Here is a 21,951-nt window from a genome sequence, read left to right on the forward strand (position 1 = left end):
ATACAACATTTCCTTGTCTGGTGGGCTCAGTTGGACTTTCCTTTTCTTACGAAGGAATATAGTGGAGTTTGCTATTCGCTATTCTTAAATCAAGGTAAGTTTCTCTGGTTTGTTTTGCGGTTGAAATGTGAAAGAGTGTAAACCGAAAGCTATCGGGAAAAGCTTAAACTATAGTCTTATCAGTATCGCGTCAGACGCTGGATGCTGCTGTGAAATGCGATGTGTTTTCACCTGTGCGCATGGAGCACACACGCAGTAGTTTATATTTTGGTTGGGGCGTTTAAAGTAAACCCAACCGATTTGCTAAAATATTTCTATATGTATGTATCTAATTGTACACTATTTACAAAATACATACACCTTTTTGGCATTCACATCTGTAATGAGAAATTGAAACGCGATCGTGTTAAACATGAAAAATGCACACGGTTAACCTGTTTTATGTACCAATAATTCAGCGCAATATCTGGGCTCATGGGACCGATACCTCCTATCTCTTGAACGTAAGGAAGGTTTCTGGGCTGAACAAGTCTGTAAATGTGAATGAATTAGGTGAATGAAAATGCTTAGGAAAACAGAAACCAAGTACAAGCGCTCGATTCGTTTCAACGACCCATTCTGTAGTCTTTCTTGCATATTACTTTAGTACCGATTGTTTTTTCATAAATATCTGCAACTGTAGGCCTATGAATGTTGGTTATTACTATAAACGAGGACTTACCTCGAAGGAAAAGTGTTGTTCGTCTTGATTTTTATTCTCCGGGCAGCCTTTCATTGAATTATGTCTATTTTTTGTTTTGTTGTGTAACTGTTTTAATGGTTCAGTGGCCAAGTTAAGATTTGCAAATTGCTTTATGTTTTCTTGCCGTAAGCAACCTTCTCAGGATTGTCGACATATTCCTGTTGTGAAATAATGCAATTAATTACGTTGGGATGGCTTGGAGGAGTTTGAAATGACGGCTGTGTATCAACACAGGTCAACACAAATGTTGAGATAAATGTACATTCACTCAGTGTATGTTGTTACTACTAAGCCTTTGTTTTGCAATCAAAACTTTTACTGTACACACACACACCCACACACACATACACACTAAATTGGGTTTTCAGGCTACAGATAACACAGTTTTATTTTTTATATTAACTTTGTGCTCTGATATCGCACATGTTTTCTGTGGTCCTCAAAAAGGCCTTTGGGACAAACCTAATGATCTGTGCTGTAAGCAAATTAATGCAACTTATTACTATGCTTTTTCCTTTTTAATGCATTTTTGCCATCCCTTTGAAACATGAAGAACAAGCAGGTGCAATGTACAAAGAGCACCTGAAAGAACAATCGCCGTGTTCAGTTTAGATAAACTCGCCCTGTAACCAGCTATGAGGATGTGACTGGAATGACCTTCCATACCCCAGCATACGGCAGGCAGGTCGTGTCCACAGATGGGAGAGGGGCTTGCTGGTTGGGGGCGGGGGGGCTTATTGGAACGCTGCCTGTTCAGCCTTTGATCCCCTGTGTTTCTACACCATCTTGCGTTTTTTTCTGCTGTCAGCTGCCCTGCCCAGGTCTCTCAGATCTCCGGGCTATACCATGTGGTCAGGACACAATCTGCAGGGACGGGACAGTGTCATATTGATTGAGTGTTTGCGTCAGGGTATCATCTTTAAAAGTGAAAGTACGGAAGCAGGAACGGACTTCCTCTCTAATAGGCAAAATATTAAATGCATTTGTGGTGACTTATGTCTATCAAAATAACATTCACAACTGAAATTTCATCGGCAAAATGAACCTGGTTGATGTCAGTTGCTGAGCATTGCAGTGCTACTGTACATTGGGTTAGCCTATATTCAGCTATTGGTGCACATTTTAACTCTGATTTTGGGATTTCCTGTATTTTTCATGCCTTAACACAATCTAAATGTTAACTCATCCAAACACAAGGACAGTTTTTTTTTCAAAATCAGTCTTACAATAGAGGTTTAAAAGAAAAAGATTAAGATCGAGACAAAAAGGCAAACATTTTGTAGAATTATTTTTAATGCTATCATCTGTCAGTGTAAATACCTGGTATCACATTTCAAATGTTCTCTGTAAAGCTTTTGAGGTGCGTATTGCTCCTTCAGGCACTATGTATTGCTGCCACAGAATTGATACAGGGAGATTTATGTGGCATACATTTTGAAGCACATCATGTGACAATAGTATTACTATCATCACATTCATGAATTTTAGGTCCTCCAGAGTGGCCGTTGAGAATTAAGGACTCAGTGCTGTATATCAGGGGCATATTTCAGTTATGTTCCTGGCACTGGTGGTGATTTTATATTGGTCCATCCATCCTCACTTACAAGGAACTGGGACCGCAGAGAAAAATGTTTTATTAAACTTGATGAATTGCATATTTTGCATGTTTCAATAAGCATTCTCTGCAATTATTTAAAAGCCATTGGCCTGTATTTTGTTGTAACAAGTTGTTTTATTTATTGTGTAACATATTGTGAGCTGAAACTATTTTGTAGAAATGCACAGGATTTTGATAGTGTGTGTTTGTTCGTGTGTGTCTGCGAGCATGCATGTGTGCATATGTGTGTGTACGCACGCACGTGGGCACGTGTGTGAGAATATGAAATGTGAATGACAGCTTTCTTAATGGCAGTACATTATTTAAGTTGAGTGGTGGTACGGTAAACTGTGATAATTCACAGCTTAGGAATTTGTCCATTACTATACTCCTAGAGATTGTGAAGTGAAATGACAGTAATGGTTCTTTTAATGGAGTCATTGCCATTGCTCAGCACAGAGGGACAAGCTGTGTGAAACAGACCATTATAAATTAGAAATTCCACCAATAGTAAAACTAGTTGTGAAAAGCCAAGGCATGCACAGTGAGAACAACTAGATATGCAAAGCATCCATTTAATCATATTACTATAGCCAATTTAGCACTAATCATGGTGAAACATGCACATTCCACGCCAATGATTCAGCTTCCAATATCCTCCTCTGAAATTCCCCTCTGACTATGTAAAAAAGGGTGATAATAACATGATTGCAAACAGCTGTCGTAATTGCTGCGTCAGACATTTGAACTGACAGTTTACAAGCCTATAGAACCAGTAGAAATATTTGATAGAAATAGTCTTGATATGAAAGAAGCTACTTTGATTTGATGTTGATGTTGTTTGAAGTTTTCTTGAATGTCCGGTTCCCTTGGTGTGCAGTCAAGCATAATTCCGTGTTAGGCAGGGTTTGCATATACATATTCATCAAAACTATGCGTCCAACATGAAAATTGTATATCTATGGTCATAACACAGAGCAGAAATAATGTCTTTTAACTGATAGAGAAGTGAGTGGTGACCTTTCAGCTGTAACTCTTAGATTTGGATGAAGTCAGTAGGATGATGTCACCTACTGAGCGTTCAGCATAATAATAGGGTGTTTTTTTGCCTGGGGGCTGTTCATATAATAGGGCTAAAGCTGGTCCTCCTCCAACAACCCAAATTTTTCAGTCGTCAAGACACCGGTGAACTTCCACCTCAGCTAACACAAAGCACTTGGAGAACATGTCATTTAGATTCCCAGTTGGTTGTGAGGTGACAAGAATGTTCCCCAGTCTTAAATATATGTATTGTTCCAAACAAGTTCTGTCAAAGTCACAGAAAAATGTGCTAAGCATTCATACAACTACTAATGTTCTCTGATGGCTTTCATTTAGTCATGAAGACAGATCATGTACTTTACCAGTAAGAGTGTTCTGAATAAAAGCAGATTTCTTTAGCATTACTAACAATGCGAAAGTTTACCCTAACTTTATATGAATGTTCCGGAAGCCAACAAATGTTAGCTGGGATGTGCACTTAATTCCAGCAAACTTTCAGCTCTTGATTTACTGATCACCATACTATTGCTGAAGTTGGTAGTGTTATCTGTTCTAGATGGCTGCACTTCAAGGTAAAGGCGTCCAGACAAAGCAAAGCCTACAGCACAAGGCCACAGAGGCATGCTGGGATAGCACGAGGGACCATGAGACAAAGCGCCGCGGCGCGGTCGCGTCACCCGCATTGCGGAGAAAGGCTTGTGGGCAGCGCTCTCTCTCTCTACGGGGCTCATAAAATCGCGTCTCCCTGTCAGCGCTGAAATCAGAGCCGCGGCGGGGTCAGGTTACCGCCATCCCCGGGCCTTAGGAGGGACAGCGCTGAGGAGCCGTCCTCCCGCCGGGCCCGAGAGGCTAGCGCTGCCTGCCTTCTCTTAGGCGTTCACACTGGGAGCAGCTGCCGTCCCCCACAAAAAATGTGCCGTTTCCCCCGATGCAGTTTCTGCCGATGAAACCTTACCCAACCCCGAGCGCCCGAGTGCGGCCGCTCCCGCCCGCCTCCCCCGTATCGGATGGCAACGTCTGGTCCCCCGCCCAAAATGGCACAGGCCCAGATGGGCACATTTGTTTTGCTCTGCTGCGCACGGAAGCCATCTCCAGCAATTTACCGGATTCCTGTAATATTATCGGCCTGGTGCCCCCTCCATTCATAGCCGCCGCTGTCGCTCTGTAATGTTGCTGGTGCTGGACATTTCCCCAGGACATAGACGAGGCTCCCCTCCCCATTACTCACCCCTTTCAGATTCCGCCCTCTCCGTATTTGGAGGAGGGGGGGTGGTCATATGATAGCATGTTAGGGGGGGCTGGAGTGTATAGCACTGTCATTATTCTTTGGATTCACCTCGATCGAACGGGTTGGGTTCCCTTCTCCAGAACTCGTCCTTTGTTTGCAGTGGCACTCCTTGGCACATGGCCTTGGAATGAGCAGAACGATGATCCTGCCGTTTGTTATATTCGCGATACTGTTAAATTCATGGCTTATTCGCAGCTGGACGTCTTCTTAAAAACCAGAGCTCCGTAACTGCTGTGAAGACACCCTAACGTATCAAAGATTGCTTCCTTGTCTTATCTGAACACCTATATTTATCCCTCCATGGCTGTGTTCCATTCAAACAAACAAGATCACATACAACACAAAGGACTGCAGTTAATTTTCTGCAGGCACAGATTGTATCATTGAATTTGCTGCATTGCATGTTCACGGCATTCCACACCAGCATGTTTGCGTGCTGTACAATCCTCTTAATGAAAATCTTATTTTAGATCTTCTTCCTTACGTATGTCGCAGCTGGCAGAGTTAAAGTGCTTCTCATTCCATTGCTCAGAAGAGGTCTGTTTTTTCCTGTCTTAGGTACGATGCAAATTAAGCACCCAACAGTGACTAATCTAATGCAGGTTGTGAGGTTACATTTATAATTTCCCTTTTACTTTGCCCTTCTACAAGATGATTATTTATCTTGCTTCGGGACACGTTTATACTGACATGTTGATTTGAAGTGTGTCAGCGGGCATGTTCAATCCAGCCAAATAGCTCCAGAAAAAGCAAGACTGAAAATGACATTGACATTGGCATGTTAGTTTCGCTTGGAATTCCTTGCGAAACATGATATAAACATGTGCCATGATATATGTATGCGGCATCGTTCTGTTTTTTAGTTACTGCTTTTGACTGTTGGTTTCTTTATTTCCACCAAACAAAGACATAATGTGAATTAATTTGTTATTTACATAAATAAAAATACATTCGTTTACATTCTCATAACAATTGCCAATTTCTGTTACCTGGAAAAAATGGTATGCAGTGGTACAAATGACAGAGAATTTCAAATTAGTTTAATGCACATGCTGCACAAGTTACTGTATAGACCAGGGGTGTCCAATTTTTATCTGACAAGGGCCAATGTGGGTGAAGGTTTTTGCTTTAGCCCAGCACTAAGACACCTGATTCTACTAATCAAGGTCTTGATTGAAAACCATGATTAGTTAATTTGTTGAATCAGGTGTCGTAGTGCTAAGCTAAAACAAAAACCCACATCAGGTCTTTTCGGATAAGACTGGACACCCCTGGCATAGACAGTCAATAATGACATATGCTTTCATTCTCAGATCAGAATCAGTGTTTCAGATTTGGAGTGCCTCTCCTGCAGTATCAGATTCCCTCCTCAAGGAAGTCATTGTATTTATCTGCCAACATGTCAAGACGAAAAACAATAGAGTGAGGAATGACACATCCAGGTTTCCACAGATACGCCCTAAGAAAGGGCACCCCACAAAAATCCCCGCCCCTGGGGCGTACGCTCATACTGAGAACATGTGACCGTTAGCTAATGGGACAAGGGCGGGGCCCTGTTTCATGAAGCTGGATTACTTTGTTAACTGGATAACTGCGCTGAGTAAAACCCAGAACCCTCTCCAATCTGGAATGGTCTGAAGTAAAAACAGTTGTTTTACTTTACTCTAACTAGTGCGGTTATCCAGTTAACTCAGTAATCTTGTTGTAAAAAAAAATTAATAGCCTCATGAAATTTGGAAAATGTTTTGCCAAGGGAACTGCTTTTCAGATGCAACATTCATTGTACAGTTCAAGAGCTGTTTTGGAATTTTGACTTTTGAATGTTGAAGAACATTCTACCATACCACTTGAATACAACATCTGCTTTTTTGTAGATACAGCCAACAATCAATTGCAACAAAAAAAGAAAGGTGCACTTAGCTTGTGTTTAAAAACAACCTCTGCATGTGCTAATGAGCAATAAGATTCCAAGTATGTAAACATCAACAACAACCACAATTAAAAGTCCCCATTTGTGCTTTCAAAATTGAGAATTTTAGTTCAGCTTTGTGCATCTGAAAAGCAGGAGTTATGCATCCAATGCCACTATCTATAGCTTACATTACATTACATTACAGGCATTTGGCAGACGCTCTTATCCAGAGCGACGTACAACAAAGTGTATAACCATACAAGCTTCAAATAAAAAGCAGATTAAGACATTAACTATTCGAGTTGCATTGACTGGGCCAGACATTGGCTGAAAAGGAAGAATTCTTCAGGTATGCTGATAGAGTATGGGAGCATGTAAACATTCCCATGGCTCTCAGCCAAGCCCTGTGGTTGAAATGCTCTCTCCCACCGCCATGCTAAACCTTCAACACCAGTAAACTGACCTGAAAGCACTCACACACAAGGGCTCAAGGGTCAAAGGAGCCTGGAAGCACAAGACAAGTAGCCCGTCAAATGCGTGTATGAAGGCAGCGTTTCTTGGTTTGGGGGGACCCTTTGACCCCTTTTACGTTCGTAGTCTACTTCACCTTCTGTCTCCCTTAAAAAATAAGGTCAAGACGGGAGTGAAATAATCCCACGAAGCCTACTTCTAGGCTAGAGCATCAATTTAATACTTTGCTTTATTGCTTTTTTATGTTTATAAAATAACATAATTCAGTGGCCTGCAATGTTAATGGTTAAATTTCAATCTCCCAATAATTCAACAGTAGACTGAAGCTTAAAGAGATAGTTCACTTTCTGCAGCAAAGTTGCTTTGGAGTTACTTGAAGTGAATTTTCTTGCTATAAACCACACATCCCTGAAAGGCCTTATGCCTACCATTGTAAAGCAGGTAATCTGAAACGTCCCTAATATCCTTCATTTGGGCCAGTCTAAAACATACATACATACAAATATCAGAATACCCCATAAAGTGAATTAGCCTACCCCTTTAATAACTCAGCATGGGAACTCGGTTTTTATTGCTCAAAACATTTCAGTAATCTGTTAAATCGTTAAAATCACTTTGTTTCATCTAGCGGACTGTGAAGACTGGCTGAATGGGAAATCCAAATTGGCCGGAAAAATCCGGAACACTCGCTCACCAGCAGAGTAGTAACAACAGACAAGGCAGCTACAAACTTAACTGAGAGAGGGGGCTGGAACGAAGCTCTTATTTTCTGCCGGCAGCCCCGGCCACAGAAGCTATACACATGCAAATAGGAACCGTCGGTCCGCAAGGGAGCTGTGCTGTTTACTTCGGCTGTCCACGCTCCCACTTGCTGACTCCGTGTAGTCAGTGTCCGATGGTGTGCGCAAGTGTCCCGCTGCCGTACTGCTTGGATAACCTGACCGGATTCAAGTTTGAGATTTCACATGCTTCCGTAAGTAGACCTTTTTTTTTTTTAAAACTACGCTTTCACTTCTCTACGTCTCTTCTTTCTTGGACAAATGAATTAGACTTCTGAAAGAGAAATGTATAGCTAATTGGACAGAGCCTGCCAACAGCGATTTAGCTTATGAAATACTTCTGGTACAAGAATATTCTGTTATCGTATATTTGCAAAACTACAATGAGTTAATTGTTGCACTTGTGAAATCTTTCCCATTGAGCTCTTCGCGAGTTTGCAGTAGGCCTACTACTGTTCCAGATAGATATTGCAACAAAAAAATAAAATAAAAAATAAAACCAAAGACATTCCCTTCTGAGTACACAACGGTTTATATGTTATTGTTCATTTGTTTTATCGACATGAAGATCCTGATAAATTAGATGTTTTTTTCTAGATACTTTAATCATTAGGCTCGAAGATAGGAAGACGATGGTATTGTGAATGCATGAGGTTTCTCTCTCAATGTACAATTTATCTCCGCGGATAAGGATGCGGAGAATGGACCTTTCAGAATTAGACGGGCTATTCCTCTTCCAGCAATATGTCTGATTCTTCGGGGACCGGTAGTGAATAATTTGACCAAGTGTACCTGACAGACATTCAGTCAATTTGGGGATTTCATTGCAGTAAATCGCCTGCGGTGACGAGTTACTCTCTGAGTGAGTTGGGACCGTGTGAAAAGAGGGTTTTCTGAGATGCAGGAATATCAAAGGGAAAAATAGTAGGTAATTTGGCATCTCAGAGGACTGTGAGAACATCTTGCTTTGACCTTCCTGTCAGTCAATCACAGGTCGCGCATAATTAGTGTTGTTAAGAGGGAATAATGATCTGAAAATCCTGTAGCCTGGTGAAAAACTCCCAAGTGAATGAAAGCTTAACGGAATTTAAAGACTATAGCCTTCTTGGACAGAGTTGCAGTTGAATTGATTTCAAAATGATAAATACATTACCAGGAATGATTTACCTTTAATTATTAATTAAAAACAAAACAAATAAATACAGATAATTTTGCGTAATAACTGGCAAACACTTGTGAGGTCTTTATAAGGAATTATCTGTATACTATTTATCCCTGTCAAAACATTATAAATATCTCTTAAATATTTTATAATCTTCGTGGTATTCTGTGTCAGTAATAATAAATATAATAAATAATAAATACTGAATGGGTGGTGGGTGGAGTGAAATCAGTCATACATTCATTCTTTTAGAAATATTTTTTTTCTCTGTTTAAAATTAATCTCCCTTTCTTAAGCCTTATTAAGCTCCTCAAGTTATGATTTGCCATGTGATTTTTTATGGTGGTTCGCATGAAATTATAAACGCATGATTTGTCAAATGCCATCAGTTGAAAGAGAGGTAGTTCTGTCACGACAGCTCTTCATAAACCTCCGTGTGCGTGAACAGTTTACGCATAATGCAGTTACCGTGCGCCCTTACATCGCTGTACCGACCGGAGGAGGCACGGAAGCTTGGACAAGCAAGCCTAAGTTGTGTTGAAATCCTTTACTCCGCCGTTTACCGTTGGAACATGTACAGAGAGATCACAGCGCGGTGTGGAATAGCCAGGGGAAGGGGATGATCACAGAAAAGGTGATGACGTGAGAGTGTGCACAGGGAAGGAAGAAACCCAGAGGGACATCTTCATTTCCTTGCTGTGTGTATGTTGTGCATGTGTTGCATATTATGTGTGTGTTTTTGCGTGACCATTTTTTAGGTATTTGTGTACCTACATTTGTATGCTTCTCTGCGTTTTTTTGTGTGTCAGTGTGCTGTGAGTGTGTGTACTGTGTGTATGCTTTTGCAGCATGTTTTGTATTTTGAGTGTGTGTGTGTCTGTATGTGTGTGTCCGTTTGTGTTTGTGTATGTGATTGACAGGCTCATCAATATGAAAGTGTGGTAAATTCCCATTGGGGCTGATTAGTAGGGCAGACAGAGGGAGAGTGCAGGGGGCACCAGGTGTGTAATGGGGAGTTATGGCCTTTAATGGACGCCTGCTGCAGGAGGCCCATTTAACCCAGTCTGAAGATTCCCAGGACTTCAGATGCGAGCATAGATAAGAGGCATTACAACACTGATGAGCCTTTTGTCTTTCAGGATGGGAAGCGAAGCTTTGTGCACTGATGCGTAGCCTGTCAGGCTAAAGAGAGGGATTTCAGGAGACAGTTTTATATTTGTATCTGTTTTATTACAGTACAGTACATTGCATTATTGCCAGTTGACAGAAGATGTTTTCCAGACTGACTCGCAAAAGTGTAAAATGTCAGGAGAACAAAATTGCAACAGTTCCACTGGGAAGACACAATAGACATTTTCATAGCCATAACTGGATGTAGTAAAAGGTCAAACAGTTAAACAAGCTATTGCCGTTGTCACCTTAAAAAATCATTACACTACTATTAAAAAACAACAAATTACAAATGATTGCAGTCTGTTATTTTTGCATTAAGAGTACTCCACATTTTTTAATAGACCATGAATAAAGTAAAAGTCACAAATTTTCTGGGAGAGACTTTGATTCTTTTTTAATCCATATCAGTAGGAGTGATAATTGGAGAATTTCACAAGTCATTAACTTGGCCATTAGTCATATTAGTTGTTGTCCAGACTGCCTAGTGAGCTTTTGAAGGGACTACTGAATAGCTCCGTGGTACAATAAAAGGAGCTTTTCTTCAATCTATTTTTTTTGTGCCTTGCTATAGCTGTAAACCTCTTTTATTGGTGCTTAGAAACAATAAACGCTTGTCCTTCCACACAGTCCTCAGGCTATCTGCTCATTCAGTGTGTGGTCACATCTGCTCTTCCTTCGCTGTTTCAGCGCAGAGTGTTTAAAAAAGGGAAAATATTGGTGTTTCATCTCCTTTTAAGAGGCTGAAAAGAGAAAGTGAACAAAGCCTAGTAGGCTGGGGGAACTGTGTGTGTGTGTGTGTGTGTGTGGGGGGGGGGGGGGGGTGCTCTTTTCAGGGGAAAAGCAAGATGGGCTGCTCTCGGCTGCTGGCCTCGGTTAGTTATTCAGTTGCTGCCTGAGACTGGTCAGCAGGACGGAGACCTTTGGTTCTCAGTCCTCTTTTGTGTATGTTTGTGTGCATGCATGTGAGTGTGTGTGTGTGCTTGTGTGAGCATGCACATGTGTGTGTATGTGTGCTTGTGTGAGTGCATGCTCATGTGTGTGCATGCACATCTATGTGTTTGTGTGTGTGCATGTGTGCCTGTGTGTGTGTGTGTGTGTGTGTGTGTGTGTTTGTATGTTTGTGTGAATGCACATGTGTGTGTGTGTGTGTGTGTGTAGTTAGGGATTCCCAGTACTGTGGCTTTAGAACATCAGTTAAAGGAAGCTCTTTTTGTGAGGAACATAAGGGCCCTTTCTGTTCAGTGGTTCTGGACAATGCATTCAGTGCTGATGATTATAGTAACTAGATTGGCCACAGCCCAGGATTGTGCTATAGACTGGGTGCCACACACAGCTGGACCTGTCACAATGAAAGCTGAAGACAGAACCTGTCTTTTGGAAAAGCATTCATTAAGCTGGAGAACATTATCTCAATTAATTGCAGTCAGATTCTTTGAGATGTTTTCAGCATGCTGTCATTTAAAAATGCAACATACTCCTTTGACGTTGAAGTTCTAGTTCTACTTTTAACATTTGTATGTATTTATCTTCGGATGTGCTTATATTACGTAACCTACGGAATAATGGAAGAAGTGCTTATTTCGTGGTTATTATCATGGAAAAATGTAGATGCGGGTTATGATTGTCACCTCAAAGGATAATGCAACATATGTTTTTGAATGTTGTTCAAACGCTTTTCCATAAAAGCAACAAACTTTTTACGTGTGAGATATCTTCACAAATGAAATGCCACTCTGCCTCTCTGTTTAATTTGCCTGATTCGCCTGGATATTTTTTCCCAGATGATCTCATCTGTATCACACAATGGTGCTTAATGAAAGATTTATCATCAATCACCCCCAAATTCTTGCTGCAGAGAGAATGGAGGGTGTGTCCTGGGCTGAGGTAACCAGGGAAACCAGTCACATGACGAGACAGGAGGTCTGGCCCTAAGTGCCAGCCCGGTCACAGACACAGTATCCTGTATACCTCTGACCAATGGGCTGGGCCGGAGGGACACATCCACACACTGCCACCTCGGGGTACAGGAAGCAGTTCTTGCTGTGACATTTGTTGCCCTATTTATTATTCATATGTGAAACGGGCAGTTAATACCGAGAAAATTCTAATGAAAGTACTTTGAGCAGCATTATGAAAATGACACCAAGCAAGAAATATTCTCTTTTCTGGGAATTGTATTTGAAGGTATCATACTGATGACTGATACTTGATTATACTTAAATATTCATTATAATACTGATTTATGAATGATATGTCAAGCTAGACACTTTTACACACCAGGGTGTTTATTTTGGATTGTTGAGGACATTGTGCAAGCTTACATTTGCCTAGGTGTACTTTGAGGGCAAGACCTTCATTGTCTGTGTTCTCTCCTCTGTCAGTAGAGGGAAAATAAACAGTGAAAAAGAGTTTGTCTCTATGCTTAAATTCCATGGCGTGTTGCTTTCTTTGAAGAAGCAGTGATTGCCTTTCTCATTTGTATTTCACACCCATCAGGCACGCACCCCGTCCTGTGCTGCTTGAGATGCGCACCCTGCTGACTGACAATGAGGAAATTAGTCATGTTAGGAACAGTGAAATGTCACTACGTATACACTACTGCTTAACAGAAAAACAGAAACATGGGTGATTAACTAGGTTCAGTTGTAACATGGGTGGTTCACTAGCTTCAGCAGTAACATGGGTGGTTAGTTAGGTTCAGCTGTAACATGGATGGTTAGCTAGGTTCAGTAGTTTCTGTATTTAAACTATTTAAAGCTTGTGACACTGCGATCACTCAGCTCACATGAGCTTCGTTTCCTGCGTGAGAGATAGAGTTGAGACCTAGCCTTTTCCTGTTCATGCAGTACAATTTCCCAAATGGACTGTACCGAGTTCCCTTGACAAAGAGAGCACAGCTGCTGATTCGGTCTTTGTTCATTTAGATTTGGTTTGTTTGAGTTCATTTTCCACTCGTATGTTCATCCGCCAGCCCCCCTTTAAAAGCACATTACAACACTAATTAGGCTATATTTTTGGGAGGTGTACATCTGAAATCACATTGCCTCATCTGGTCTGTAAAGGCAAAACTGTAGCACCCTAATCTGACTTAATTAGACAGCTGGATCTCCTTTCTGGAGATCACAGGAAGCCTACCATCAGCGGTTCGGTGCGCTACCTGCTAGACCTGACCTGGCTACCACTAATAAGCATACATGTGCATGTGTGGTTTGGTTACAAATGGAGGACGTCATGCAAATTTCATAATGATGGAGTCTCTTACGCAACCTGCTGTTTTCTCACAGGCTGGCCTCACTGCAGTGTGGTAGAGAGCCCCTGCAGCGGTGTGTAGAAGGCTGGTCCTGAGGAAGGAAGTTCCCACTTGTGTTGTGTGCCCTTAATATGCACACACCAGCTAGCCCTGTGGTTACATTCTTTCTTATCCTCTCTGGCGATATAGGGGCATGATAAGAATTTGCTGTTATGACTTATGGGCATGTGTTGGAGGTCATGTAAAGTGCATGGCTCTAAAGACAAATGGTTGAATGCAAAATATACTTACCCGAAGCAATGATTTAATGTTAGCTATGGATGCATTTCTCATGTTAGCTTGCTTGATGATTTGGCAGACATGCTAGCTTGCATGTGAGACAGAAAGTTGGGAACGCTACAAACTTTCATTTCTCACTGCTCTTGCTTATGTGGCTATGACCGTGTTCATCACTCCTTCCATTTAAAAGTGTACAAGACGCTGCAATAGAAAGCAGAGGAAGGCTTGACAGACCCAGCTAGGTCTCCACCTGGCACATCTCAGCACAGCCCGAAAGATAAGGGCTTTTATAGAGGGAGGAATGCATTATGGATACCTCCTGAACTCATATCAAATTGGATAAGAGTCAATTTTTTATTGGTTTTTGATTTAGTGTCATTCCATCATTTTTCTTTGCGTTTGGCCAACGTTCATGGTATAATCTGTTTGTTTGGAATTGCAAGTCATTTGATTTATAGAGTTAAATGGTCCACATTCTATTTGTCAGCTTTCAACAAGCATTTCCATGATCAGGGTGTAGGAGTCAAGTTTCAATCTTGGCAACTCCCATTCAATGAGGTGCCAGGTGCAATGAAGTATTTGACAGCCCTCTTATGTAAAACTTCTGGCGACTGTAAACATGTCCTTCTTCAGAACAGTGCTTCACTGCAAATGCTGCTCTTTGTTGGTGAAGCACATGTGACAGGTTAGGGGTAACTGTGGTTGGCTTTGGTGTAACCTACACACGGATTTCTGTTCTGACATGTTATTATCTGGCCCCCATTTGAATCCATAAACACAGCATTACAGCTCTCTCTCTTACCAGACCTACAATAAGAGCATAGCGACAAACTTATCAGCCCAGTAAACTTGTAACATAATCCTTTTTCACTGCCACTGTAAGTAAACATGGCGCTTAATGATGACTCAGCATCCCAGGGGCTTAAGTAAGACCCTAACTATATTGTACTCAGTTTCAGACAACTTCCTTGGATGTTTGCTTCATGGTACTTAAAACAGCTATTTGCTTTCTAAGCCATTGGCTATGGGACTCCCTGCACTGTAGTATGAAGTATGCGCTTCTTTATACTTTCATCCCTAGAAGCAATTAATAACTTCATAATCATTATGTGTCTTCTGTGGCCTTTGATACACAGTAAACTATTCAGTGTTAAATGAACTCCTACAGAATACATATGGTCTATACTGTGTTAGAGTTGAATTAACACTGGACATTTTGCTGTGTAGAAGTACATTGTTTAGTTTTTGTAGCAATGTAATTATCCTGCTTTAACCACAATATAACAGAAAAAAACTTTATCAGGCTACTTTTAAAATACCTTAGCGAGTATCTTCTGGAGTCTATAATCATTGTTAAGTAGCCCTATATGCATGTGTATTCTTATACCTAGTCGCCAGTTATATCCTTGATGAAATTATGTGAAGTGAAGAAGATGAACCGCAAGATTCAGAAAGCTTAATTACCACACAACTTTAAATCCCCCAAATTCTCCTGCTCAGTCCTGAAACGGACTTCCAGTTGTGCCCCACACATGGGTTGAGTTACCCCCTGGAATGGGAGAGCTTCTCCAGAGCGCATTCTTGCAGGGCCCTGGACACCGCTTAGACTGTGGCGATTGACGGGAGGAAGCCCCGCCCCTCAGATGCTGTGGACCAGCCTGAGATTCTAGCTCTCCAGATCCCACATCCCGTCTGTTCTGTTATCTTTAGGGTGACCTCATGGGACACTGACACGGCCAGGTGTGGTTATATCCTGGAGGGAGAAGTTACTTTGACCCCCATCTTTACAACACCCAGCTTTAACCTTAAGACCCATTTTATTTGTGTTCTTTTAATGTACCCTGATAGGTTGACTAAGTCATTTATTCTAATTTGCAGTGAAGGCTTGAAGAATGGAATTGTGAAGGGAACGTAAAGGAACAGAATTTGTGTTGACAACCCCCTATTCTTGGACCCCCTGCTGGTGGTCGTTCTGATAAGGTGCATGACCCTGTGAAGCAAGTTGTGCACCTCGAGTGGCTCCCTGTCCCCCATCAGCCATGCATCTGTACTAATAACTGGACAAGCCAGTGGAGCGGTGGACGTGTTTCGAACGGCTGTTTTTTCTTTCTGCTCATTTTCCTTTCTTGAAAAACGAGCTTCGACCGGTATCCACTCTCCGTAGAGCCTGAGACCCTGGCATTTCCTTCTCTGAGGGGAGGTCGGACTTCTGGGAAGGCATACACAAAAGGGCCTGTTGCCTAGCTGCACCAGAGGCCCTGGCTTGCCTTCTTTTGTGTGAGTGTATCTAGCCGCATAGACCACTGGTGGGGATTCCTCAAAGCGAGAATAATGAAAAGGAAAGAATTTCCCTCCCCCGTTTTTCATTTCTCCTGCTGATTAGAGACGTCCTTCAGAAAAGCAACATTCCTTCTAACCTTTCCATTCTCGGAGTGCCTAAAAACCGTAAATATTATCTTTATTGTAAATGTTTTTAAATGATTTTATTAATCACCTGAAAAGATTGTTTAATTGTTGTATTGTAGGCAGCTGGAAAGTTTGAAAATGCTAGCTTTGCTGCTGCTGATAATGTAACAATGTTTTGTTAATAAGTCTCCAAGGAGACCTGAAAATATGCACTTTTTTTTGTCCTGGGCTTGTTTTCGTTTTGCTCGGGCGCTCCAGAGGCACCCAAGATCCCACAAATGGGAGCCTATGAGAGGCCAGAGAAGCACACTCCCACTCTGACACGCCTGTGGCTTGTCTCTCTGAGTTACTCCTGTGATAAGGAGCCATGTTTGCCCATTTCTTTGTCTGGATGAGATACGGGTGGGTCACGCTAGTAACTCTGCTGTGTCACTTACTTGAGTTGACCATTGCACACCTGTTGCACATGATTTTGCAGGGCTGTTTGAACTGTGCGTTCTTGATAGGTGAAAACGATAAAGATGTCATTGTGGGTATGGGGTTCTTCAGTTGTGAAACAAAGGCACAGGAATGGCTAGGCTACCCCATTATCCAAACTATCATTGAAACAAGAAAATTGTGTATCTGGATGGTTGTAAGTTTGAATACCTTACAATATCATTGTTCCCTTTTGCAAGGAGCTTAACCTTGAATGCTACAGTAAACATTTAGGCATATAAAACATCATAGCTGGATAAAACGTGCAAGCTTTGCTAGTTCTCCTAATTAAGATGATCTTTAAGTATGAATTTAAGTAATCGTGAAAATTTGCTAGGTGTGGAAGACACTACCTGTTTGTGGGATTGGGAAAATGTAAAACTTTTTACAAAAAATAGCCACTCCTTGTATTTTGTGTGATGCTCTTTATAACATTCTTAATGGCAGAGAGTTTAACTGAATAATTTGTATCAGGTATTCTGCCTCCATTTATTTGCTGCATATGATTATAATAATTAGTAACTTGTAGTGTTTGGTAAATCATTGCAAATATTCACACTTTCAGTTGTGAGTTATTAAGGTGTTGATGCATTTAGCAGGTACTTAAAAATTCTGTCATGATGGAGCATTGTAAAAAGTTATTTATGCTGTTGGTGCACTGAAACGGAGGGCCAGAGGGATCATGACGTCTGTGCATGCGTGTATGTGCGTGCATGCGTGTACGCGTGTGTGTTGAGATTCCTACATCTGGTTAAAGAAGATGGTGTTCTACAGATTATGACTCTATTTTTAAGAAGATTTTTTATTATCAGCGTCTTCTTGTGTTTTAACTTGTGGGATTGCCTTCTAGCTGAAATGAATGGGTTTCAGAATATAAACCTGTACGACCTCAATAGGCCTTCATCCAACTGTGACAGAATGGCTGCTGTAATCCACTCCTGCCAGTGTTTTGTTTTAATATAACATGGAATTAACAAAGCATTAACAGTCATTCATCCAAATAACCAAACTGCAACTCCAGATGACCAAATAGTTCATGCTGTATTATACATGGATGTCACTTAAAGTACAGAAATCGTACAGAAATGCATTTGATGGGTAATGGAAAATTGATAAATCTATTTTAAATGTACACTGCATGATTTCAAGTGAAGTTCAGCAGAATATTGGTAGGTTTAATATTTGATTATTCTGTTTCTTAATTCATCTGTAATCAGCTCCCAGCACAATAAACGTATAAATCCTTTTCTCTACATATTGACAGGATATGGGACAGATAGCAGATAGCTATTGTGTGTGTGTGTGTGTGTTTGAGTGAGAGATGAAAGGGAGAAATGAGAAATGTGTTCAGTAGTTTTCCCTGTAGCTTAAACTCCAGAGACCTGATTGGACATGACTCTTACATTTCATCTCCAACCTAAACAATGCGTTTCTGCAGGAAATCATTCCAGGCGCTGTTTTCAGTATTCTGCTCATTTCCTGTGAAAACAGGGTGGCTGTAGTATCTGTTGGGGTCAGAGGTGCAGATCAGTGGTCCGTGTCCTGTTTCCTTGTTCACAAATGAGCTGTAGACAGCAACAGAAAAGATTGAGCCAAAGAATATACAGAACTGCAAAAGAAGTGTGAAAATCCCAGCGATGCTGATAGTAGTTTTTATTGTCGAGGACCCAAAGTATTTCAGGTGTATGTACTGCAACACTGCTGTACCCTCATTCTGCGTGTGAAAACTAAGCCACAGCTCAGAATGCAAGTGTTTTCTCGATAGACTTGGAATACTGAAAAAATTAACCAAAATGGATGAAAACATGAGGTGTAGCTGTTTGTGTAGAATCTTGCTGTCCTTTGGCTTTTCAGTGGATCCGATAGGATGAGGATTAAAGACTCCCTTTGGGATCCGCGGGTTAATCTGCGTGCTGAATTATACGGTTGCAATCTCCCGCTTTAATCTTGTTAATTGGCGCTGCACACGCATTGTAAGGAGGCCGGTTGGGGAGAACCCTCGTTTAAGGCACACGGGGAGGAGGAAGCGCAGCACCAGCGTGTCCCTTCACACCCGTTGCGACACAGGACTACTTCGTGAGCCACGGCCATCCTGTCGTGTCCTGGTCAAATTAAGGCCTTTTATCCCGGCTGCCGTTTTGCTTTATTTCCCTGTAAATACGCAAGCAATTTAATCCCTTTGAGATAAAATCCCGTCACAAATCCAGTAGTGCTCAGTGTTCTAATTTTCCCGAGAGCTCAAGGCTCGTGGTTGACATTTTTGAGGGTTTTTCATGATCAGACAGAGCTTCTGAAGTGTTATCTATGAATATACAGCCCATCAATATGACACTGCGTGCTTATCAGAATCCTTCGCTTTGCAGAGTGCTGTGTCAAGACCCTGCTTCTCAAGTGCTACTGCTTTGATGGGGCCCAGCTGCATGCACCCGTCCTAAACTAGTGATACTGTACAAAGTCTGCCTTCCGATTAGGGGACATCCATTTTCATTACCGTTTGTTCTCAGATATTGGAACCCTTTGAAATAAGCAGAGGAAAGAGTGTACTATTGATGTGCATTGGACCATAGGTATAATTAGATAGCTCATAGTAATCCTAATTGCCGCATGCCATCCTGGCGCCTCCTGCCACAGAAGGCAGAAAGTCCTCTACTGGGAATTTAAGTAACTGTCTGGGAACTGCAATATCTCAGTTTATATTGTATGTTGTGTAATGGACAGACTTTGACAGACAGATTTCGTGCTGATGGTGCCATCCCTCTGAGTAAAGGTGTGAAAAATCCCCCTTCCTTCATCTATTGACATCAGTCAAAGAAACATTTGTCCTCCTCTTAGCTGACTTGTCATTAGCTGACTGGATTCCATGGATTATACAGTATTTACAGTGCAAAATAAACAAATGGAATATTATCCGCCCTTTGAAGAATGGCATGAAATGCACTAACTGTGAACAAGTACTGACTTGTGTGAGAACATACAGTGTGTGAAGGTTTTTAACGACTGTATGACAGGTATTTCCCTTTAAAACAGTGGTTCTCAAACTCAGACCTAGGGACCCCTGTGTATGCTGGGTTTTGTTGCAGCTAACCATTTGCTCAGCTATGGTTATTGAACAGGTGCTTAAGTTCTTTCATAATTTGCTCCTTAAACAATGCAGGTTTTCTCGTTATTATTAATTTGTCTTTGATTTCTTCATTATCAAACGGTTAGGTTTACTGGCTACAGTTTCACCAATTAGGAGCCCATTGATTCAGCTCAGACTTTAATGTGATCAGTTAAAGATTTTAGTTTGCAATAGAGTGCATTAAGCACAATGTGAATATGGGACTTATTCTTCATGGCAAGCATAGCTATTTATGACATAATGTGGCTTAAGAGGGTAAATAAGTACCTCAACATGTGGAAAGCATCTAATTAAGGAAAATGATCAACTTGTTAAAATCCTGGAATTGCAGTTGTGGTTGCAAGGACCCAGTTTAGAGTTGTCAGAAACACTGCTTTAAAATGTGTGACTTTCCCAGAATGTAGGACTAAAATCCCTGAGCTCAAAATATGTATTCTGTTTATATTTCAATTAGGCTATACCTGTTAAGGTTCTGTGTAAGTCTGTGTGATTTCAGATTGGTTCTTCTAAAATTTACATTTCAATGTAAATTTCGTCCTCAACACCCTAGTGCTTTTTGTTTAACATACATACTGTAGATGCAAAAAAAATAAGGTGAAAGCAAAGACAGTGACCTGAAATTCTCTTAAATAAATTCCGTCACTGGACAAGGCAGTGCATATACAACACAGTACAATCTTTTTTTTCTTGATCTCTTTTCCACAGAAGCGAAATGCCCTGAATGCTGTTTCCTTTCCACAGATCATGATAATGTGTCTGGCACTATGCCTTCAATTGGCAGCTTCACAGCACTCCAGGGTGCATGATTCATAGGACATTACAAAAACATCCCTGCCACTGTCATAAGCAGACGTACAGTGAACGTATTGTTAATGACAACCAAAGTAGCCTTTCAGACTTAGGTCAGTAACACTGTGATGCTGGCCAGCATTCCGACGTGAGACCGTCTGGTCACACGGTCAGTTTTACTGTCAGTGTTCACAGTGCCAGACAAGAAACAGTTTGATTTCAATTAATTAGTGAAATGTCATTAGTGACCTGACACTAACTCAATAAATGAGACCCAGTTGTCCCCCCCCCATCTCCTAATTTGGAATGCCAAATTGTAGCAGCCAGCCATGCTCATCGCGGACTATCTTGTGCTATTCTCTGAACAACGTGATGTCAGACTGCAGCTTGTTTTTACACCACAGTCCACAAGTTGACCCTGCAGAGATATGATATGAGAAGGCACTTAATGTACAACTTGAGCAGGTTGACTGCGGGCAGGTTGATTGAGAGGCGCAATTGACATTTGAAGAATAGGAGAGAAATGACCAAGACATTTTACCCAGGCCCTGTAGGAATCACTGGTGCTGGCACAAACTTCAGAGTGTGGTATTTCAGCAATGTGGTGCACTTTTGGTAAACCCCTCTCATTCTGAGATCTGGCCTGGTGTGTGCTATCTAATGTGTGCTGTAGTTCAGAATGTTGGGGGCTTTATGGAATGTTCCGGGCCTCTCTTATGTCACTCCTTTGAGTTACTCTATGGCTGTCACTTGCAGAGATACAGCACCATAGGTGATTTATGGCTACTTGTCTCTGGATAGCTACTGAATCCATCTTGTGACCGGCATACAACAAAAAAACTGCACACTCCGAGTGCAATTTGTCATGAATGGTTGGGGTGTTATGGTTAGCCTTTATTCTGGGTTTACTTAGGAGGCTGGCTTCATAATGTGCTCAGATTTTTTCAGCTTCAAATAACTGACAGTGATATGCTATTACTGGGTCTGGGTCAATCATAAACATACACTAAAACTGAAATAATATTTACAAAATCCCCAAAAGTAAACCTCTGACTGATAATGTCCCTTTAATTGAAAGGCCAAACCCATCGTGCTTTGATTGATTGAGAACAGTGCCTAGCACAGCAAGCGAGCTGCATCATTCAGTGAAAGTATCTAAAAGAAGTGAAGGCGGGGTGTGGGACAGGGAAGTGTGTCTGTGAGCAGGAAGATGACAGGTTGACTAATCTAACGAGCCGTAATGAAGGCGAAGGCTTGGGTAAGAGTATCCTGTTAAGTAGGCCTCTTCCTGTGAGTCACCGTGCCTGCGGTTAGACCACCCGTCAGCCGCCAAACCACAGATGCCCGCTCAGCGGTAGGGCTTTCCTGCTTGTGGTTGGAAGTGTGTTCATGAGTCTGTCTGCGAAGACATTTCCTTCACTAATTTGCCAATTGAAACACATCATTTAAATGTTTATAATACGG

General features: G+C 41.5%; 1 protein-coding gene across 4 annotated transcripts in view; it reads left to right on the forward strand.

The window, feature by feature from the left end:
* ankrd6b (ankyrin repeat domain 6b) overlaps positions 1-21,951 on the forward strand; it is a 37,617-nt gene continuing 15,666 nt past the window's right edge. For 2 of the 4 annotated variants that reach the window (XM_035423994.1, XM_035423997.1), the window contains exon 1: positions 1-94. The gene's annotated coding sequence lies outside the window, so the exon portion shown is untranslated. Of the gene's footprint in view, positions 95-7,777; positions 8,025-16,003; positions 16,140-21,951 lie in introns of those variants that run through there. The other 2 variants (XM_035423995.1, XM_035423996.1) reach the window with 2 other exon arrangements.

The sequence above is a fragment of the Anguilla anguilla genome, chromosome 6 (assembly GCF_013347855.1).
Source record: "Anguilla anguilla isolate fAngAng1 chromosome 6, fAngAng1.pri, whole genome shotgun sequence".
NCBI lineage: Eukaryota > Metazoa > Chordata > Actinopteri > Anguilliformes > Anguillidae > Anguilla > Anguilla anguilla.